This window comes from Octopus bimaculoides, chromosome 5 (genome assembly GCF_001194135.2).
Source record: "Octopus bimaculoides isolate UCB-OBI-ISO-001 chromosome 5, ASM119413v2, whole genome shotgun sequence".
In the NCBI taxonomy this organism is placed as follows: Eukaryota; Metazoa; Mollusca; class Cephalopoda; order Octopoda; family Octopodidae; genus Octopus; species Octopus bimaculoides.
In genome coordinates, this window is record NC_068985.1 from 85,013,090 (window position 1) to 85,021,813 (window position 8,724).

Consider the following 8,724-nt stretch of genomic DNA (forward strand, 5'->3'; position numbering starts at 1 on the left):
GGGGGGGGGGTAGTAGGAACGATCTGCCCCGAGCAGCACTTTTAAAGGGGTAGCATTTTTGGGTTTGCTGTAGGTAATATGTGTTTTTTGTGGGGTTCGGGGGCGGCAAACAGAAGGGCCACCCTGGGCAGCACACACTCTAGCTATGCTAGTGATGGCAAACATTTAAGCCTTTTGTATTTAAACTGGCCCTATCTGGGTCCAAATATTCTACATGATTGATATTCAAACCAGCCAGATCTGGCCTCTCACAGCTACCCTACAATAAACAATCACATCATTGAAATCTCAAAGCTCCAAGGAATGCATGATTAATTCAAAACAACATGAATAAATAAGCATTGCATTTGACAGAGTAATCTGGATGCTAAAGGATTAAGCCAGATCCCTGATTTATGGATAACTCCCTGTCTTCATCCACCCCATAAGTCTTAGAGACCCTAAAAAAATAAAGAGTCAAGGCTGCTTCCTTTCATTAAAAAACTCACTTTACAGCCATGAAGTTTCAGGTTCAGTCCCACCACACAGCACCTTCAGCAAGCATCTTTTACTATAGCTTTGAGCTGACCAATGCCTTGTGAGTGAATTTGGTTAACAGAAACTGAATGGAAGCTCATCATTCTTTTTTTCTTTTATCTTTTACTTGTTTCAATCAGTTGACTGCAGCCATGCTGGAGCACCACCTTGAAGGGTTTTTAATTGAACAAATTGACTCCAAGACTTATTTTTTAAGCCTAGTACTAAGCCTAGAATGGCTCAGTGGTTAGAGCATCAAGCTTACAATCGTGAGGTTGTGAGTTCAAATCCCAGACCAGGCTGCATGTTGTGTTCTTGACAAGACATTTTATTTCACATTGCTCCAGTTCATTCAGCTGTAGAAATGAGCTGCGACATCACTGGTGCCAATCTGTATTGGCCTTTACCTTTCCCTTGGATAAAACTGGTGACGTGGAGAGGGGGGGCCGGTATGCATGGGCGACTGCTGGTCTTCCATAAACAACCTTGCCCAGACTTGTGCCTAGGAGAGTAACTTTCTAGGTGCAATCCCATGGTCAGTCATGACCGAAGGGGGTCTCAGCATCAACAACATACTTAATTCTATTGGTCTCTTTTGCCAACCTGCCAAGTTATGGGGGCCTAAATACACCAACACTGGCTGCTGTCAAGTGGTGACGGGGTGACAAACACAGACACAAAGACACACACACATAGATATATACATGCATATATATATGTATGTATGTATGTATAGATAGATAGATAGATAGATAGATATAGATATATATACAACTTCTTTCAATTTCTGTCTACCAAATCCACTTACAAGGCTTTGGTTGGCCCAAGGTGCCACACAGTGGGGACTGAACCTGGAACGATGTGGTTGGGAAGTTAGCTTCTTACCACACAGCCACACAAACACAAACACATACACACACACACACACACACACACACACACACACACACACATAAGTATATATGCATGTATGCGTCTTTGGTTTGTGTTTGTCTCCCACCACTGTTTGATAACCAGTATTGATTTGTTTACATCTCCATAACTTAGTTCATAAGATTGCTTTTGGATCTGATTGAGTTACTCAGAACCATTTCAACTTATGCTCTACATGTGCAATTTAAGCAGGAAGAAGTCCAGATGGAAATCAAATTATTTTAAGATAATATATATATATCTATATATATGTATGTATGTATGTATGTATGTATGTATGTATGCATGTATTCAAGCTTTCCTATAGCTTTATCAAGGATGGAAGAGCAGTGCCCATTATTTCTTTTTAGGGCTTCTGAGGCTAATATGAGAAAGGAAAGAAATAACCAGACCCTAGCCTATGCGCTTACAGCAAATAGGTTTCTACTAAAAGCACCCCAAACTCAGGTTATATTGTTGTTGCTGGTGGTGCCAGTGGAGGAGGGGAAGAAGAAGAAGAAGAAGAAGAAGAACCAAATGGTGGATTAATTTTTCTACCTAACAACTTACTCAATCTGTCTGACAAACCTAATGTGTCTAAGTTCACCCACAAGGTTTGGGCTAATCTGTATATGTGATAGGAAACATTCTCCAACAGTGCCAGCCATAGGAATGAATGTGAAATCACATGATTATGAAATGAAATTTTTTAATCATAATCTCTAGGAATTGAACTCAGGGCATGCAGGAATGAAACTATAAGGTATCTAGAGTCCAGCAGCACTCAGTACTGTTTTTGTTAAGGCCCCTTCTGTTTGCCCATGTCATCATGGAAAAGAAAAAGGAGAAAAAAGACCAACCATAAAACTGAAATTAATGATGATGAAATGAAAATGAAGTGTGTGTGTGTATGCATGTGAGTGTACTTATGTATGTGCATGTGTAAATACATGTGGTGCTTGTATATGCGTGTATGTGTGTTTAATGGGGAAGTGTGTGCATGTTTGTGTGTGTGTGTGTGTGTGTGTGCTTGTGTGTAAATTTTATAAAGGAAGAATTATTAATACAATGGCAGGTTCATAATAATTTGTTTTTGTTTTGTATTTTCGTTGTGTGTTCTTTGTTGCTGTTCTTGTTGCTTGTTTCTTTTTTTTTTCTGTCTTTCTTTCTTTCTTTCTTTTCTCTCTGACCATAACTTTCAGAATTCATCTCTGCAGGCAAAGTTTCATAGCTCTTGGAATGGCGGAAGTGTCTGAGTTAATCAGAGGAATGATCTCTTTAAACCTGCCGATTTATACCACCATCACCACCTCCTCCTCCATCATCACCATTACCATAACCACCACCACCACCTGCTCCATCATCACTATTACCATAACCACCACCACCCCCACCTCCTCCATCATCACCATTACCATAACCACCACCACCTACTCCAACCATTTCCATTACCTCCATCCATCATCACTATCACTACTATCTCCAGCCACCACCACCTCCAACTACCACCAATGCCACCTTGCTAAAGAAAACAAAAAACATAACAGCTACCACAAACATTAACCACAACAACAATAAAATATTGCAATAGCCATATCAAATATGCAAATTAGAAATTCATTCCTCATTTCTATTGTTAGTACAATTTAGTGTTCAAAAGAACATGAAAGTATAAAAAATACACACGTACACACAGACATGTGTGCACACACACACACACACACACACACACACACATGCATGCACACATGCACATGGAAAGATACACACCCGTATGCAAACACATATATGCACACATACATCTTGAAATCTGAATTGAAGAGATCTTTGAAATATAATGGTGAACAAAGGAGATCGGAAGCTGTAATAGCCATGCCTTTCCTCTTATTCTTATAAGCTAGAGCTTTGTTTAAATTACAACCACTTATTCTAGTCAATTGATGAGGTGCAATTTATATTTGGCTGAAAAATTTTAAATCTGATGCAATGCCACAAAAAACAAATATACTGAAATTCTGTTTATGTGTAGGTATATGAATAAATTTCTACTTAAAGCTGAGTTACACTCTGAGTAACAATCTCTACCAAGGACTTAGTTTAGATTTTAGACAGCCCAGTTTACTTCAGGTTCAATGGGTACCTCTCCTCATCATCATCAGGTGCAGGCATGGCTGTGTGGTTAGGAAACTTGTTTCCCAACCACATGATTTGGGAAACTGTGGAAATCCCACTGACACTTTGGGCAAGTGTCTTCTACTATAGCCTTGGGCCAACCAAAGCCTTACGAGTGGATTTTGTAGACAAAAACTGAAAGAAGCCCATCATGTGTGTGTGTGTGTGTCTGTCTGTGTCTGTGTTTGTCCCACCATCACAACCACTTGACAACCGGTGTTGGTACGTTTATGCCCATGTAACTTAGTACTTCAGCAAAAATGACCTATAGAATAAGTACCAGGCTTTATGAAAAAAAAAGGTACTGGGATTGATCCATTCAGCTGAAAATTCTTCAAAGCAGTACCCCAGTATGGCTGCAGTCTAGTGACTAAAACAAGGAAAAAATATAAGATCAATTAATACCCATATTCCATGCTGGCATGGGTTGAATGGTGTGATGGAAGCTCATGGGTCCAAGAATTGCATTACACACTAGTGTCTGTCTTGGCATGGTTTCTCTGGCAAGTTGCCCTTCCTAGCAGCAAGTGCTTTACAGCATGCACTGGGTGCCTATTTTTTTGTGTCACCAGCACTAGTGATGTCACCATGCAGCTTGCAATATTATGAACTCGAAGGAGGATGGTGATGGTAGTGGTGCTGGGGGCAGTTTTATGCTAAGAAATGAGAGGTTAAAGTATGAGAAAAGGGTGGGGCCTGAGCAGTTTTTTTTACTGCAGCAGAGTTATATGGCCACTCACATTTAGCTGAGAGGGTATGAAGGATCAAGTGGAGTTAGAAAAGAGATAAAATAGTAGTGAGGAGGTATCCAGGATATCCCCTCGAGGTACAAGGTGAGTAGAAGTGAGTGGAGACAGAGGAAAGAGGATTGTAGGTAGGTGGGGTGGGGTTGCTAGAGAATATGGAGAAGCAAGAGATGAGGAAATAAGGGAGAGAAGAGAGGTAGGCATATATAAAAATTAAATACATCGAAAGTCACCAAACGTACCTGTCAAAGTCCATTTATTGTGAGTAATTGGAACTGAGAAATCATACATACAAAGGTTAAATGCAAAGCAGCTGACTATTTATACAAGTTACATAAATGTGTGTGTGTGTGTGTGCATCACGGTATCTGTACCATGGTATCAACAAGACTATCAGATGATGTTATGCATTGCTTGTCACAATGCACTTTGCATAGTTTTAGCTTTCAAATGATGCCATCACTTGCTGGCTTGAATAGCAGGCCACCATTCCCCCACCCCCACCCAAGATCAGAAGGCTAGTCCATCACAGCTGAATAGACTGGTTTTAAACTCTCTTTAGTGGAGACCCCTTTTTTGAAAGCATTCAAGCCGACCTTAAGTTTGAGGGTACCTTCCACCCACCAATCTCAGAAGCTCTTTAAAGAGTATTGAGTACTACATTTCCTCTTGACTAAATGATGAACCTTCTTCCAGCCAGTCCCTCATTAACTTCTTCAAGTACCATTAGGAGAAGAAACTTGGATGAAGCAGATACTGCTCTCAAGCAAATTTGCTGAAAGCAGGATGAGAGTGGTGAATATGGCCCAAGTAAATGGACACACGTGGAGGTGCATGGCTTAGTGGTTCGGGTGTCAGCATCATGATCGTAAGATTGTGGTTTCGATTCCTGGACCGGGCGACGCGTTGTGTTCTTGAGCAAAACACTTCATTTCACATTGCTCCAGTCCACGCAGCTGGCAAAAATGAGTAACGCTGCGATGGACTGGCGTCCCGTCCAGCTGGGGAACACATACGCCATTGAAACCGTGAAACCAGGCACATGAACCTGGCTAGGCTTTAAAAGGGCGCATTTATTTTTTATTATTAAATGGACACACACACACACTCAGCATGTCCCGGTAAGCCAAAGAACACAACTGTGACAGGGCACTTAAAACTTTGGTAATTATGGATATATGTTGTGCCTTGTTCAGCCCAAGGTAGTTCTCATAATGGAATATTTCATTTCATTTCCTCTTGTAATTTTGTTTCCCATGATCATTTTCTTCATCATCAATTATGCATAAACTCCACTACCACCACCACCACCACCACCATCATTTACTTGTATTTTGTCCTTGTTATGTCCCCACAGCTGTTGCCTTCATTTCAAATGAAAGAAAAATCATTATTATAATAATTATTAAGACACCAAGCTGGCAGAATTGTTAGATCATTTGACAAAATGCTGGATGGCATTTCTTCCAGTTATTTTATATTCAAGGTTCAAATCCCACGTTAGTCAGCTTTGCCTTTCATCTCTTGGGGTGGGGGGCATTGATAAAATAAAATACCAGTCAAGTACCAAGATCAATGTAATTGACTTCCCCTTCTCAGAATTTCAGGCCTTATGCCTATAGTAGAAAGAATTATTATTATTGTTGTTATTGTTGTTGTTGTTTTTTAATTGTTGCAGCTTCAGACAAAATGCCTTACAAGATTTTTTCTGAATCTTTATGTTCTGGATTCAAATCTCAGCAAGGTCAACTTTCATCCCTTCAGAGTCAATAAATTAAGTATCAGTTGAGTACTGGGGTCGATGTAATCAACTAGTCCCCTCCCCCCAAATTTTAAGGCCTTGTGCCTTCAGTATTATTATTATTATTATTATTATTATTATTATTACTATTATTATTATTATTATCATCATTTTTATTATTACTCTTGTTGTTGTTGTTGTTGTTTTTGATGATGATGATGATCATGATGATGATGCTATCCTCCTTAGATTTCTCGTTTAACCTCAGATAAACCTCAGGCAGTCTTGTGGCCAAAGGGATTTTAACCTTGACCAACTTGTCTTTTGGAACAAGTGAATCAGTAGTGTTTGTATCTAAGGCCCAAGGAGCAGTGTCTGTTAGGAATGGGCTCAGGGAGTAAACAGAAATCATAGTGGGTATAGTCATAAAAAAACCTATTAAATGCCAGAATATACCAATTGATCAATATTCACAGACACCATCTGATAAGTTAGTATATAAGTATAAAATATGTATAAATATTAAACTATTTCTAGATAATTTCTTTTCCTCCCTCTATTGTGGTAAAAGTTTGGTATATACTCAAAAGTATTCAAAAAAACTTTTTATCCTTTTGTTATAATATTCTTCTTAATAATCTTCTGAATAACCTTAAACTTTATCTTTAAACAATATGACAATATTGTTTAAAATATTTAACTATAGTACTACATGATAAGATTTTCCGTTTCATTATCAATGGTCCGCTAATGGCCGTCCACCTTAATTGTCAGCTAACATCTTGATTTAAGTTTTCTTTCACCAAATCTCATGATATTGCTTCTAATAAATCTTGATGGTTTTTTATGACTACCCATTTTGTCTTATATTTTTGAGACATAATTTAGGACAATATTTATCTAGTAAGAATGCTCAATATAATTTGAGAGAGAGATTTGGCTGTTATTTGTATGCCTATTGTAGCAACCTCATAGAAGTTCCTTTGTTGGCTTCATCTGAAAAATTAATCAGATGTTTTTATCATTATTATTGTATAGTGATAGAACCACGTATTATTATTACCTCCACCTTAGCAAAGGCAGAAGTATTGTTTTCAGTTGTGTTTGTTTGTTTTTTTGTCCATGGACAAGATATCTCAAGAACCGCAGGATGGATTCGGATGAAACTTTCAGGAATATTTGGCCTCGTAACTGGCACAAACTGATTAGATTTGGGGATGAGTCCAGTACCAGGCAAGGATTCTGGATTATTTTTCTGGTTATTTTACTTAATTTTTGAGAGCAGTCAGGTTCATATTTAGTATTCTCATTTGTGAGAGCAGTCGAGTTTATTTCAGATATTGCAATTTTAAAAATCTTCTATGGCTAATTGTTGAGAGGATGTTAGTGTTGCCTTGGTGGGGGTTTGCGCTCTCTGAGTGCTCTTGCTATTATTAGTATTATATTGTCTTTGCCCAGCTTCTAACACTGGAGATGAACTACGGTGTCAGTTGTTCACTACTATTGAACTAAGGCAACACCCCTTATTTTTCGAGCACCATCCAGAGTATTTGAGCAGTTCCAAGCAGTGCTGTTTTCTGCAAGTGTTCCACCTTTATTACAGTCTCTATTTGTTCCATGTACTTCTCAAGATTTTCACTCACTGTTCCCAGGGCTCCAACAATTATTGGTACTACTACCACCTTTCTCATTGACCACAACTGCTTAACCTCCCAAGCTAACCTGTCATATCTATCGACTTTTCTTTCTTCTTTGTCGCATACCTTGTTGTCAACTGGGCATGCTATATCTATGATCCAGCATTGTTTGCTTTCTTTCTCAATTAACACTATGTCTAGCTTCGTATTCTCTATCTCATGGTCGCACTGAATCATAAAATCCCATAGGATCTTTGCATTATCCTTTTCAATGATGCCTTCGAGTTTATGTTTGTATCACTTTTTTGCTGTCAAGTCTATACTTCATTATTTACATTATTTACAATTGACGGATATTTGTCCTCGTCTTGTTTGTTGTTAACACAATATTTCGGCTGATATACCCTCCAGCCTTCATCAGGTGTCTTGGGGAAGTTTCAAACCTGGGTTCTCATTCCTAAGGTATTTTTCGAAAAAACACATTGCCTACAGCAATACCCTACAACAGGATGAAAAGTGCTGCCTCTTTAAAAGTGCCACCCGAGGTGGACTGCCCCTACCACCCAACCCCCAGCTACACTAGTGGCTTGGCCATTTTCAACATAAAACAAATAGAATATTTTGGCCAGATTTTGCCAGTGTAAATGTTAAAGGGTTAAGACAGTAAGGTGTGATTAAAGGCAGATTTGGCTGTTATTTCTAACAGATCTTGTGACCACGTATAGCTCTCCTCAATGCCTCATTATTGTAACGTTTTTAAAATAGTGCGCAGTTAGTGTCCAGTTAAGGTTAGTTTAATGACCAACTCAAAATTGACTTGATAATCAAATGTAATTAAAAACTGAATTCTATCTTAATGGATTGCTTGACTCTTTGGGCGAGGGTGGGGGTTGTGGAAATGCGAAGGTGGGGGAGGTTAGTTATTGTTTGATTGTGAGTGTGGTGTGATATGTGTGTGTGAGTGCGTGTGTGGTGTGGTGTGATGTGGTGTGGCGGTATG

At 38.9% G+C, this 8,724-nt stretch overlaps 1 protein-coding gene across 1 annotated transcript in view; it reads left to right on the forward strand.

The window, feature by feature from the left end:
• Positions 1-8,724, forward strand: part of LOC106872648 (protein fuzzy homolog) — a 556,986-nt gene that overhangs the window by 442,335 nt on the left and 105,927 nt on the right. The gene's annotated exons all lie outside the window — the stretch shown is intronic.